Consider the following 14,025-nt stretch of genomic DNA (forward strand, 5'->3'; position numbering starts at 1 on the left):
TGTCTCTTCCCCCCATGCCCCTTGCAGTTTGTTCTCAACAACTGGAGGCCAGAGTGGTCTGTGACAGTGTATGCCCAGTGTGTTGCCCGTCTGCTCAGAGCCCTCAGGCTCAGGTCTTTCTCACAGTGAAAGCCAGTGTCCCTGCTGTGGCCCACTGGCCTGCATGATCTCATCCCCACTAGCTTCCTTGACTTTCCTAGAATACACCAGCACATTCCAGCCTCAGGGCCTTTGCACTTGCTGCTCCTTTTGCCTGGAATGTTTTTCTCCCAGTGTTCTGCTGGAGGCTCATGACCTCCCTCCTGCAGGGTTCTACTCAAATGCCACTTCTTCAGGGAGGCCATCCTTGACCACCATGCCAGCTGCCCCCCGGCATTCAGTAGTCTCCTTTGCACTTACCATCACCTGGTTTTACATGTTCATTTATTTGCCTGTCTCCTTCCATCTATATATATATCAGTGGTTCTCAACCTTCCTAATGCTGCGACCCTTTAATACAGTTCCTCATGTTGTGGTGACCCCCAATTTCATTGTTACAAGTTGAACATATTTAAAGCATAGTGATAAATCACAAAAACAATATGTAATTATATATGTGTTTTCCGATGGTCTTAGGTGACCCCGTGAAAGGGTTATTTGACCCCAAAGGGGTCGTGACCCACAGGTTGAGAGCTGCTGATATATATATATAAAAGGCTAAGTGCCCATCCGACCTGTAGCCATGATGTGCACTGACCACCAGGGAGCAGACGCTCAACATAGGAGCTGTCATGACGCACACTGGCCATTTAAAAATAAACAGCACCACAGACCTGGTGCTGACAAACCAACATTTGGTTTCCCCCAAGTGGGACACAGGCCCTGCCACCACCCCGGAGTGACACCTCACCAAATCACAGCCAACGCTGCCAAGACTCTATGGTGCAAAATGCGGCCCACAGCCCAGCGCAGTCCAGAAACAGTCGCTGTGGGCACCAGGTAATGACGTCACATAGCAATGCCCAGCTTCTTCTCCCTAGTGACTAAACTCCTTAGAGTTTCTTCAGCCCAGGAACATGACTTGCTTTATAGCCAGGTGTAAACATTTTACACTTTAACCAAATGTTTGTGAAGCGTTTTCACATGCCTCATCTCATTTGATCCTGGAGAAGGTAGATAGAAGACTCGGGGGAATCCTATTTTCTTTTCATTAGCTGGAAAATGGAGATTTAGAAAGTTTAGAAACTTGACCCAACTGCAAGAAGTAAGAAATGGTGGACCTTGAAAATGACTTCAGGTTTTCTCACTGCACAGAATATAGTCAAACACTGCTATAGTTAAATATTTTACCCTTTGTTCTCCCTGCATGATCTACAATAATAATCTGCTTTGTGTTGATATTTACTGATGTGTTGCTGACAATTACCTGAAAGAGAATTTGGGATGTTTCACTGGGCAGGAAAAAGTTTAGCTACATCAGAAAGCGGGTCTAATTAAGCAAGTTTATTCTATATCTATCAAAGGCTAAGTTGACTCGCACATGCACGATACATATAAAGCTCTTGCTGTCGCCAATTGCACGCGTGTGTTTCTATCTGTCATTGTCTAGTGTGAGTTTGGTTGACACTTCTATTATAGAGAAAGGGCGAATAGCGACATTAAAATATTTCTTCTAATTAATTTCCTTTCAATGTGCACGAATCCGTGCACCGGGACATCAGTGAGAACATACGATCCTCCAAGGCAGGGAGTTTTGTCTGTTTTGTTTGTTGCTGACTTCTAGCTTCTAGAACAGTGCCTGGCATATAGCAGGCATGCAACAAATCTTGGTTGCCTGAGTGAATGAATGAGGGAGGAAGGCAGTCATAGCGAGCGTACAGTACAGGAGGTGGTAATATGAAATGTGGGCAGGGACTAGTGAGCGGCTCACCTTGACTGGGCATGGGCTCCAGGCAGTGGGACAGGCCCAGGAAGAGACTGTCAGTGCTGTGGGTCTTGGTTTGGATTAGCAGAGGGGAGCTGTGGGAGGCTTGTGAGGAGGGTGCCGGGATCAGGGCTGAGGAGGATTCATGGAGGGGTGAGGAAGAGAACGGACTGACTGGGGGCTCGACACAGTCAGGAGGGTTTGTATTCAGGATCTGAGAAGTACTGCCCTGGTCTGAAGAAGGCACACAGCCCCTAGGGTTGAACTTGACTTTGAAAGAAGAAGGCGCAGAATGTCAGTGTCAAGGCTCTAGCCTGCAGCACCTGCACCCTAAGGTCTCACCTGAAGGCTGCCCCGGACAGGTGCAGCCCCCAAGCAGGCGTGTGTTAGCAGAGGCCCGTGCAGGTGGCCGGGGTGGAGGGAGGTGAGACAGCGCCCCCAGGGCCAGGCATCTGAAGGCATCTTGCTTAAAGTACTTCACAGGTCGGAGAGTTAGTGCACAGACAGATGTACTCTTTTTTTTTTCTTCTTTTTTTTTTTTATTCATTTTTTATTGTTGACAGTATTACAGAGGCTCCCTTTCCCTCCCGTTGCCCCCCTCCCCCCAATCCCTGCCTCACCCACGCCTTCACTGCACTATTGTATGTGTCCACGGGCTATACATATACGTATGTAAGTTCTTTAAGCTAATCTCCCCCCTCCCTCTTGTCTCTGAGATGTGTCCGTCTGTTCCATGCATCCATGTCTCTGGATCTATTTTGTTCATTAGATTCCACATATACATGAGATTATGTGATATTTGTGCTTCTCTGACTGGCTTATTTCACTTAGCATAATACTCTCCAGGTCAGTCCATGCTGCTACAAAGGGTAAGAAATTCTGCTTTTTTACTGCTGCAAAGTATTCCGTGGTATAAATGTACCATGGCATTTTTATCCACTTATCTGCTGATGGGCACTTCGGCTGTTTCCAGATCTTAAATATTGTAAATTGTGCTGCTATGAACATAGGGGTGCATATAGTCTTCCTAATTGAGTTTTAGGACTCTTAGGATATATTTCCAGAAGTGGGGTTGCTGGGTCAAACTGTGGTTCCTTATTTAATTTTTGGGCAACTCCATACTGTTTTCCACAGTGGCTGCACCAGTCTGCATTCCCCTCAGCAGCAGATGTACTCTTTCAGATAAAAAAGTCATGCAGGCACCCCTGTGCCGGTTCAGCAGCTTCCTCCTGAGGCTGGAGTGCTCAGCCCACCGCTGACTGGGCGCTGGATGCAGCCCCACCGCTCAGGCCACCCAGTAGGTGGGAACCACCACCAACCAAAGAAATAAGGTTGACAGAATAGTTTCTAAAAACTCAACAACATGTTTGTTTTTTTAAAATCACACTTTTTTTTTTTTAAACAAAGAAACTCTTTTTACAAAAATATTTGGGAAAGAGAAAAGTTACCCATAAAGGAGTGGACAGCCCTCGCCGGTTTGACTCAGTGGATAGAGCATCGGCTTGTGGACCAAAGGGTCCTGGGTTCAATTCCGGTCAAGGGCACATTCCTTGGTTGCAGGCTCCTCCCTGGCCTGGGCCCTGGTCGGGGCTCGGGCAGGAGGCAACCAGTCGATGTGCTTCTCTCACATCGATGTTTCTCTGTCTTTCCCTGTCTCTTCTACTCTCCCTAAAAATCAATGAAAAAATATCCTTGGGTGAGGGTTAACAAAGAAAAACAAAAAGAAGTGGACACAGTGGTATTTTAGAAAAATACTAGAACACTTATGTTTGGGAAAATACGCGATGAATGAAAGAAAGCCCTGGGAAGAGCTGTGGAGTTGGAATCTCTTGGCCACATGATCTCCGGATTCCCCAGCCCCTGCCGAGGGCCCTGTCCCTTGAAGGTGCCCTCCCTGCTTCTAGCCTTAAAAACCGAACACATAAGAAATTGCTCACCACGGACGCCATCTGATTGAAGAGTTTGTTACAAAAACCAGATTTTCTCCTGGGGCTGAGGCCAGCTGACACGGTCTGAAAATGCTGGGGGAGAAGCAATTCAACGCATAGGTTGCTGTGACTGGTACTGGCATGTTTCAAGTCTCTCCCAGGCTAATAATACGGGTAGAGGGATGTGCAGTGTTTGTTTCTACTCCCTTCTTACCAGCAATCCGACTGCTTCTGCCCCCCTGCCCTGTCACTGGGCCTGCTCCATTTGCACTAGCCAGGCTTCAGGAACAGCTCTTTCCTGCTTCAGTTGTTCCCTCTGGCAGGTGTTGTGAGAGCCTCACCTGGACTCTGCAGGAGGAAGGGAGGGGACAGGCACTGGCTCCTCCCAGCTGGGTGGCTCCCTGCCCAGTGTGCTGGGCGCTGTCCCAGGTGCTGAACTCCTGGCCCTCCCTGGCCAGCGCAGCAACCTGGAGGGCCCAGCTAGCCATTGGCTTTTTCTGACTGGAAACTAATCGAAGGTGGAAGCAGGAGGGACACAGATCTCAGCTTAAAACCAAGTCATGCTTCCCCTTTAAAATACAATAGAAAGTCCTGTTTTGTTGTAAAAGCAATACGTAATTATATGGGGGAAAAAGGAGGGAAATGAGGCAAGAGTTGTTGGAACTAGCCAAAGGTAAACTTAGTAATTTTTGATATTTTCTTTCCCCCCTGTGTGGGGTTTTTTGAGAAAACATTGTTCGGTCTTATTTTTATACATTATTTTATATGTTGCTTTTCTCAGAGCATTGTGAGGGTTTTCCTTGTTATCACAAATGCCTGAAGGATTTTCATTAAGTCCCTTTGACCCAGCGTGCTGACCGGCTCCTTGCCTCATCCCTGGCTCAGAGCAGTGTCTGACATAGCAAGCCCTCAATGAATATGGATCCAATGAGTCAATTCCACATGGTTTAGCTTACTAAACAGTTTCCCTAAGTTGGATGTTTAGCATGCCCTCCTTTCCCATTTAAAAGTAATTGATCTAAAGAGGGAGGTCAGAGGTCAGCAAACAACAGCCTAGGGCTAAATCTGGCCCACCACCTGTTTTTATAAATAAAGTTTTATTGGAACACAGCCACACTCATTCATTTATGTATCGCCTGTGGCTGCTTTTATGCTACAGAGACGGAATTGAGTAGTTGCAACAGAGACCACATGGCCCACAAAGCCAAAAGTATTTACGACCTGTTGGACCCCTGCTATGCATAGATCTGGCCGTGACATCTGTCACCCTGTTGATTGTTGGGACTAATTGCCCTGATCTGGCTGACAGGGTGGGGGTCTCTGTGTACACTTCCCTCCCCCCGCCCCCCCCCCCCCCCCCCCCCGTTATGAGCATCCTTGCAGGAACCATGTGCTCAGAGAATGTCTTTTCCAGAGAACTATTCTCCAGTCAAGGGTCTGAGGTGTTTCTTGTTACCACCTCCAAAAAACCATCCCGGTCCACATTATTGTACACTAGGGGCCCGGTGCATGAAATTCGTGCATGGGGGGAGTGGGTCCCTTAGCCCAACCTCCACCCTCTCCAATCTGGGAGTTTCTGTCTGTCTTTGCAATGTCTGAGACCCCAACCCAGTTTGGTTTGGTGCTCACAGAATAATAGATGTCTTTTTTTTTTTTTTTTTTTTTTTTTACTTTGCTCCATTGGTGGAGATTTCCTAGAAGTTGCAGGATATCTTTTAATTTTTCCTCAACACACTGACTTTACTTATGTCTCTCACCTTTGCTTTCCCTCCATCCCCCACCCACAACAGCAACTTGCTCCAGGTTCACTTTGCTCTAGTGTCTAGGAGATCCCACAACGCCCTCTCTCCCGCTCTCCGCCCTCTCTCCCACTCTGCCAAGCCCCCAAAGCTGCCCGCTCTTCGTCTGCTCTCCCGCTCTGCCAAGCCCCCCAAGCCGCCTGCTCTCCCGCCCCACCCCCAGCTGCTCGGTGCCTGCGCGTATGTGCGCTGCTCACAGGCCCGCCATCTTTGTCGGGTTTATTTGTATACTCACTCCTGATTGGCTGTGGGCGTTGTGGAGGGATGGCCAATTTACATATTTGTCTATTATTAGTATAGATTCCTCTGTAAGACATCTATTTGCATATATAGTGGTTTCCATGTTGGGGGCTTATTTCCTTAAGCTTGGGTCCCAGAACTCAATTGCTGGGTTAAAGCAACCAGCATGTTCAAGGTTATGGGTAGGTTTTGGGCCAGAGTGGCAGCATCCTGGGTAGGTGCGCCCACCCCTGGAGTGTGACCACAGGTCTGGGGTCTCAGAGAACCAAGTCTGAGGAGTGGAACACATAACCTTGAAGCTACTTTCAGTCCTACAATGATTCCTTAAGCTTAGCTGCGTGATGAGTGTTGGGATTCTGGACTCCTCTGGTCCAGCCCAGTTCATTATGGCAAATGGGCTTCTTGGCTCCCCTTCTTCTCATCTTGGCCCATCTCTCTCTGCCTAATCACATTCCTCATTACTGCCAAGTGCTGGGCTCCCCTCCGGCACGTTGGCAGGATGTGCTCCGCCCAAGCCAGCTGACCATGCTCACCCGGAGTTGGCTCAGTGCCACCCATACAGAAGTTCCCGACTCGTCTCCCTTGAACTTGAGTGTTGACTGAAATCCAAGATGTCTGGGCCTGACCTTCATGTCACTATGGGGGTCCCTCGCTTCAGCAGCTCTCCTGGCCTCCAGTGTAACTGGCTGGGCTACAGGACACCTGGGCTCACATTCTCCCCATACCATTCGCTCAGCGTGGGGGATTGTGGGCAAATCCCTTAGGCTAAAGCCTGGGTTAGTCGCAGTTTCCCCGCTGGAATAGTAGAGAGGTGGTGAGGTGGTCTCTACAGCGGAGTTTCTCAGACTTGCACCTGGGGCTCTTGTTAGGATGCAGATTCTGCTTCGGCAGATCTGGGGCAGAGATGGTGTCTCAGCCAGCTCAGGCTGCTGTATCCAAAGGCCACAGATGCGGGGGGGTGGGGGGTGGTGGTGGTGCGGGGCACTGAAAGGTCAAGAGCAAGGGGCCAGCATGGTCAGGTGAGGGCTCTCTTCCTGGCTTGTTGATGGCCACCTTCTTGCTGTGTCCTCACATGGTGGGGAGAGAGAGCTCTGGTCTCTTCATCCCCTTACAATGCACCAGTCCCATCATGGGCCTCCACCCTCGTGACCTCATGTAGCCTAATCCCATTGGGGGTTAGGGCTTTAACATATGGATTTGGAGGCAGCGGGGCGGGGGGGGAGGGGGCACAAACATCCAGTCCAGCATTTCTGACTAGCTCCCAGGAGATGCAGAGGCAGACAGCCCATGGACCACACTGAGAAGCCAGGGCCCAGAGGGCCTCTGAACGTAGAGGTCCCCTGCTCCTCCCCTGTGAGGTCCCTCAGCCTTTGTCCTGGCTGACCTGCAGCACCTGGGACCTACCTTAGTGACAGCTACTGAACTTCTTACTTTACCATGAGCTCCTGCATCCAGCAGGTGTTCATGTACTAGTACAGCCACCCGTGTGGGGACTGGGTCTGTGCCCAGCATCTCCCACAGGGCCGGGACCAGAGCAGGTGCTCAGGGGGCAATCTTGGGTGAACTGATGGGGTCAGCTGCCCCACCCACTGTGGTGGAGCCTTGCAGATGCACCCACCTGCCCACAGCTCAGGGGCAGTGGCCACCCTGGGATCTAAGGCTAGCTGTGGTTCAGCTGCAACTGGTCATTCCAGAAGTGTGGACAGAGGCAGAGGACTCGGGAGACCCTGTATCGGGCGAGGTATGGTGTGGTGGCCTCAACACTGCAGTTCACGGCCAAGTCTGAGCTCTCGTGCTCCCCATGTTTGTAGATGACAGAGCTGCTAGCCTCATGCATCTCCAGCTGCACAGGGCCCGGGCTGTGTGCCCAGCTGGGGCTGCAGGGATGCAGAAGTGTAAGCTGTGGGCCCAGCTCTCTGGGCCACCAGTACTGTGGGGAATGCTGAGGCACCTACTTCCAAGTTCACTTTAAGATGACTGTGGAGTTGGAGCCAAGTTAGGATAGAAGCTAAAAAAAAAAATTTCTCCCTTGTATTAGGAATCAGATTTGTAGAAAACTACAGAGGCTTAAAATCGACCCTTTTCGCAAGACTAAGTTACGGAACCCCAACTCAGCAGACACCTCACAGTTGAGCAGGGCTGATCCCTGGAAATCAGAGCAGCTCTGGGAAATCTAGAGCGCGTGGCCCCGGGCTGGGGCTCAGCCTTTGCCCCAGTCCTTCCTCCCGTCCGTAGGTGCTGGCCAGCGAGTCTCAGAGCACAGCGCCTTGCTCCCCGGAAGAGCAGCAGGTGCGCTCCGCCAGGCGGGCCTCTAGGGCGCCCGCCCATCGCTCGGGAGAAATCCACAGGAGAAAATCGGCTCAAGGCCAGCTCACTTTCGGTCCCATGCTGGTTTGCCACAAATCATTGCTATTTCATGCTTGTTCAACGTCTTTCCCGCCCTCTCTCCTCCCTTTCCACCGTGACTTCCAGATCTTTTTTTAAAATATATTTTATTGATTTTTTACAGAGAGGAAGGGAGAGAGATACAGAGTTAGAAACATCGATGAGAGAAACATCGATCAGCTGCCTCCTGCACACCCCCCACTGGGGATGTGCGCGCAACCAAGGTACATGCCCCTGACGGGAATTGAACCTGGGACCCTTGAGCCCGCAGGCCGACGCTCTATCCATTGAGCCAAACCGGTCAGGGCATGACTTCCAGATCTTGAGTTAGTTTCTTGACCTCCTTTGGATCATGTCCCAGACCCCCTGCAGGTGTGTGTCTCAATGCACAGGTTGGTAGTGGGGGCCGCTGGCTCGCCCTCTCCTCAGCTCCGTGTCACAGCCCCTCACATGGTTTCCCAGCAGAATGTAAATGCCCTGAGGTCAGGGGTTTGCCTCATTTGCTGCTGGATCCCCAGTGCCTACCAAAGGGGGAGGGGAGATCTTGCGTGAATGACTAACAGACATAATCAAGACTGGTTTCTAAAATCCAAGCCATGGGCTCACCCAGGTGAAGCAGAACCCAAGCCGCCATTTATTCCGGTGTCATCTCACGCCCCCGCTGTGGGCATCCTTCCGTGGGCGGCAGTGATGGGAGCTGGTAAAGCCACCCGTGGTGGCCGGCCTGGACAGCTGGCCTTAGCACAGAGGTCTGGCCCACCCGGGGGCAGCAGAGGTACCTCTCAGGAGATTCTGATGGACAAACAGAGTTGTGAACCACAGCCCTAGGTCTCGGTTTGGGTGCCGTGGTGCGAGTCCTGAGTGGTGTTTTGGAGGGTTTCTCTCTGTGGGGTGAGGGCACCCTTAAATTTGCATTCCCGAGATGCTGGCTGTGTCTGGGAGACTCGGTGCCTTCGCTCACGACTCTCAGCACCATCAGTTTTCATGGCATTGTAGGCAGGTTGCTTATTTGCCCTAATGAGGTTTTGATTACTTTCCATTTGTCTCTTTCATCGGTTTTATATTAAAAAGCCTTTTTATTTGGACTCTGTACTTTCTGCAGTTCTAAGTTTTGCCTCAAACCAAACTTTTTATGCAGATGAGAGTGGGAGACTAACAGGGGCAGAGAGGCGGGGGAAGGGCACCAGAGAGCCTAGCGCAGAACGCCTTGTGCTTCGGGCTGTTCCTTCTCTGGGCTGCTGTTGCCCGACGATCCCGCGGTGCTAGGACTGGGTGCTCAGAACTGGTCGAGGTGGCATGTACTGGGCGCTCAGCACCTGCCAGCCTCTGTTCTGAGCTCATTGGCTGCACAGCAGTGCCAGGAGGGGTGCCAGGTGCTGCCATCACCCCATTCCACTGGCAGGGCGCCCAAGGTTGAGAGAGGTCCTGGCAGCCAGCACACGGTAGTGGGGTGAGACCTGAACCAGGAGGCTTGATGCCCACGCTCTGTGTTTTGTTCCTGGGGAGACCTGTACTGGGCAGCGTTCAAGTTCAGGGATTCATCCAGCCCTGCAGTGCAGCCCGGGGCCGGTGTCCAGAGCCCAGCTGTGAACGGGATACCGGGGGCCCTGCAGCTGCAGGCCTGGAACCGTAACCCCAGCACCATGTGATGGCATCTGTCCCCTCGGGGGCACGGAAACCGGCCCTGAAAGGTCCAGCGCTCGGCACAGGTGTGGGCTTGGATGTGAACCCATCTTTTTCTAAATCCTCCCTCTCCACCTGCAGGAAGAGGACACTGTGCATGTATTGATGTCACAGACATTTTCTGAGCCGCCCCCAGACACCAGCGTTGTCCCAGGGCACAGGTGACAACATCCAGGGAGGCAGCCTTGCCCTGCAGGAGCTCACGCTCAGTGAGGGGCTGCGGGAGACCCACATCCCTTTGGTGTCTGATGCACCTGTCAGTCTCTGGCTGCCCTCACAGGCGGCTGGCCAGTCTGCGTGTGTCTCCTGGGTCGTCCAAACTTGTGGGCAGAGCTAGGAGGTGGTTCTCGGAGTCCGGATCCTGATGACGGCCGCCCAGCCCAGCCCTCCTCTTCAGCCCCCGCTGCAGCGCTTTCTCGGTCACCAGCAGCTCCCCTTTAAGACCTGCCGGGGGCTCAGCTCGGTGTGGACAATGGGAGACCCATGGCACTCGGGGCCGTATCCCAAGTCCTACGGTAACACCCCACTTGATAACTTCGGTTTTTCAAAATGCAGTAGCGCGTACCAGAAAATATAAAGCAGACTAGAATGACTATATAAATGCAGAATTGACATAATGCTCGTTTGAGTCCTTTATCATACCTTTTGCCTTGAAAATAAGCTGTTACACCGAAACCTCCCCTTGAGATTTTTAAGAAATTTCATGTTATTATTGAAATTGACTTACCTTTTTACCTCAAAACTTTTTAAGTTTGCCATAGCTAATAGCATTCAAAAAATCATGGGTTTGATGCCCTAGTTATCTTTTGTCTCGAGTACTTACTGAATCTTTTTGATGACAGCTTTGTTGAGATGTAATGCACATAGCGCACAATGCACTCACGGGAATGCACAGTTCCTTGGGTTTTAGTGTGTTTAGTTATGCGGCCATTATCACAGTCAATCCAGAACATGTTCATCACCTCAGAAAGGAACTCCGCGCCCTTTAGAGGGCCCCCCCCCCCGCTCCCCCGCACGCCGCCCCCCCAACCCGCCCCCAGCAACCACTAATCTACTTCCTGTCTCTGTGGATTTGCCCGTCCCTGGCATTTTCTTTTCTTTCTTAAAAAATATATTTTTAGGGGAGGCTAGGGGACTGTCTAGGGCGGGGGGATAAAATGGACACATATGTAATACCCTTTGTAATACTTTAAGCAATAAATTAAAAAAAAATCATTGTACTAGAAAAATCTAATAAAATTGTAAGATTTTCTTTAAAATATATATATATATTTTATTGATTTTTTACAGAGAGGAAGGGAGAGGGATACAGAGTTTGAAACATCGACCAGCTGCCTCCTGCACACCCCCTCCTGAGGATGTGCCCGCAACCCAGGTACATGCCCTTGACCGGAATCGAACCTGGGACCCTTGAGTCCCCAGGCCAACGCTCTATCCACTGAGCCAAACCGGTTAGGGCCCTGGCATTTTCTAGAAACCGCGTTCTCGGGGCCCATCCGCGCTGTAGCCGGTGTCAGGACTTCATTCCCTCTCATACCTGAGTGACTCTCCATTGTGGATAGACCACATTTTATTTATCCACTCACTGCGTGATGGACGTTTGTGTTTAAATTTTTGGCTGCTATAAATCATGCTGCTACGAACGTTTGTGTACAGGTTTTCGTGTGGACATGTTTTCATTTCTCTCAGGCTCTGCCTCTGAGGGAACTTGCTGGACCATATGGTAGCGCAATGGGCAGCCCGGAGGAGCCGCCAGACGGTGGCTGCGCCATTTACATGCCCACCAGCAGTGCCCGAGGGTTCCAATTGCTGTGTCCTCGCCAACACGTGTTGTCGGTCTTCCGGCTAATCCCGTCCCTGCGGGCGTGACGTGGCAGCTCCCTGGTGTGAAGTGGGTGGGAAGTGGTCTCCGCGAGGGTTCACACAGGGCTCTGCAGACTGTTTCTTCACAAATGACCTTGGTGGTTGGTGCCCCTTAAGGAATTGGTTCATTTCGTCTAAGTTATCACATTTATATACATACACTTGCTCATCATATTCCTTTATTATCCTTTTGGTGGTTTTAGGTTCTCTCTCTTTTATTCCTGTGTCGTCGTCGTCTTCTTTTTTTTTTTTCTCAGTGTGGCTAGAGATTTAGCAATCTTATGGGTCATGTCCATGAAACATTGATTTTTCTCCATTGTTTTTCTGTTGTTTCCCCCCCCTAACTTCTTCAGGTGGCAAGTTAGAGTGTTGATTTGAAATCATTTTTAATAGCGGCATTTGATTTCGATACACTTCCCTCCAAGCAGCTCACATCCCACACATTTTGATGTGTTGTATTTAAATTTTCATTCAACCCAAAAATATTTTCTAATTTTCTTTTTATTTATTCTTTGATGTAGGGGTTATTTAGAAGTATATTGTTTAGTTTCGGAACGTGTAAGGATTTCCCAAATATCTTTGTGTTATTAATTTCTAGTTTAATTCTGTTATGGTCAGTCAGGGCACATGCCCAGGTTGCGGGCTCCATCCCCAGTAGGGGGCGTGCAGGAGGCAGCCAGTTGACGATTCTCTCTCGCCATTGATGTTTCTATGTCTCTTTCCCTCTCCGATCCTCTCTCTGAAATAAAAAACACACACAAAGCATATTAATTCTGCTGTGGTCAGACCTGTTCCCTGCTCTCTGGGAGGGCTGCGTATTTCGCTGGTGTTGGGTGAAGCGCTCTGTAGGTCACAGTGGGCCAAGTCAGTTGATGATGTTGTCCAGTTTGTTCCTGTACATCTTGCTCATTTCTTGTCTACTTGTTCTTTCAGTTATTGGCAGAGGAGTGTTGAAGCCTGCAGCTGTAATTGCGGAATGGTGTGTTTCTCTGTTCGTTCTGTCATTTTTTGCTTTATGGATTTTGAAGCTGCCACCAGAGCTCCACGGGGGGCCTGCTCTGAGGTCAAAGCTGTTAGAGAAAAGAAGGAAAAAAAGACAGAAAACAAAATTGAAAATAAAATAGCAGCTCATCTCCGGGCCGGTCACTTCTCCCAGTTCTGACCTCTCCTCCCAGTCAATAAGCTTTGTCGACTGTGAGAGTTCTCGGGGAATTGCTTTTTGTCTTGTCCGGAGTTTTAGTTGTAATCACCGGGGAGAGGGGCTGGAGGGGCCCAGGTGGGTTTTGAACATATTTTCTCTTGGCCGTGACTTTCCCCTCTTCCTGGCCAGGTGGCGCTTGTCCTCCGGGCCCCCACCGCTGCCTCCTCTGCAGAGCTTCCCCCGAGTCCCCCTGGAGTGGGGTCCCGTGCCCCCTCAGGCTTGGTGTTAGCTGCCTGGCAAGTGTCACCTCCCACTGGAGTGTGAGCTGCATAGGGGCTGGGGACACGACGGGCTGCCCAGCCTGGCGCCCCCGACTGGCATGGCCGTTGCGGGGTCCGTGGCTCAGTGGTGCTTCTTGACTCGGTGACCGTACCCGCCTCGGTGAGCCTGTGGCGCAGCTCTGTGGAGGTTTTATGGCTCTAGAACGTGGGTGCAGTCCACATTCACGCCCCCACATGGACCCCAGTTGCAGGGGAGCTGGCGCCTGTGCTGATTGAAGCACGGGGCTGCGTGTGTACCCTGTGGGCGGGCAGACTCTCCCAGCAGCCGCGGCCTTTCTTTCTCCTCTGAAGGAGGACTGCCTGGTGCTCGTTAGCGGGTCTGGCAGGACGCTGAGGAAGGTGACGGACGTGTGAGAAGAAACCGCGCCGTGCGTCCTGTAATTAGGCAGTGCTGAGTGGTCCCTCACGCGGCATTCAGAGAGGACACGAGGGTGACAGCTCCCGTCACCCTCTGAGGCTCTTCTTACAACAGGCACATCTCTCAGTTTTTAATTATAATCATTCACTTAAACATGTTCTTTAAAAAGTTCTGGTTCTCCGGCTCGCCCCGTTCATTTATTCATCAAACGATTGCCGAGCGAGCCCCTGCCACGTATGACATCATTCTAGTTTGCAGGATTCAAAGAAACTCCAGGACAGGCCTCGTTTCTGGCCAAGCCAGAAACCGTGGTGGCGGCTTTCAGATAGCCCTCCCTCGGCACCCCTCCCTCGGCACCCCAGCCCCCGTGGCCCGTACTGGGCC

At 51.0% G+C, this 14,025-nt stretch overlaps 1 protein-coding gene across 4 annotated transcripts in view; it reads left to right on the top strand.

Annotated features, from left to right (window-relative positions):
* The window catches only part of WDR25 (WD repeat domain 25), a 141,910-nt gene that overhangs the window by 91,484 nt on the left and 36,401 nt on the right, over positions 1–14,025 (top strand). The gene's annotated exons all lie outside the window — the stretch shown is intronic.

The sequence above is a fragment of the Myotis nattereri genome (assembly GCF_964212035.1).
Source record: "Myotis nattereri genome assembly, chromosome: 1".
Lineage (NCBI taxonomy): Eukaryota > Metazoa > Chordata > Mammalia > Chiroptera > Vespertilionidae > Myotis > Myotis nattereri.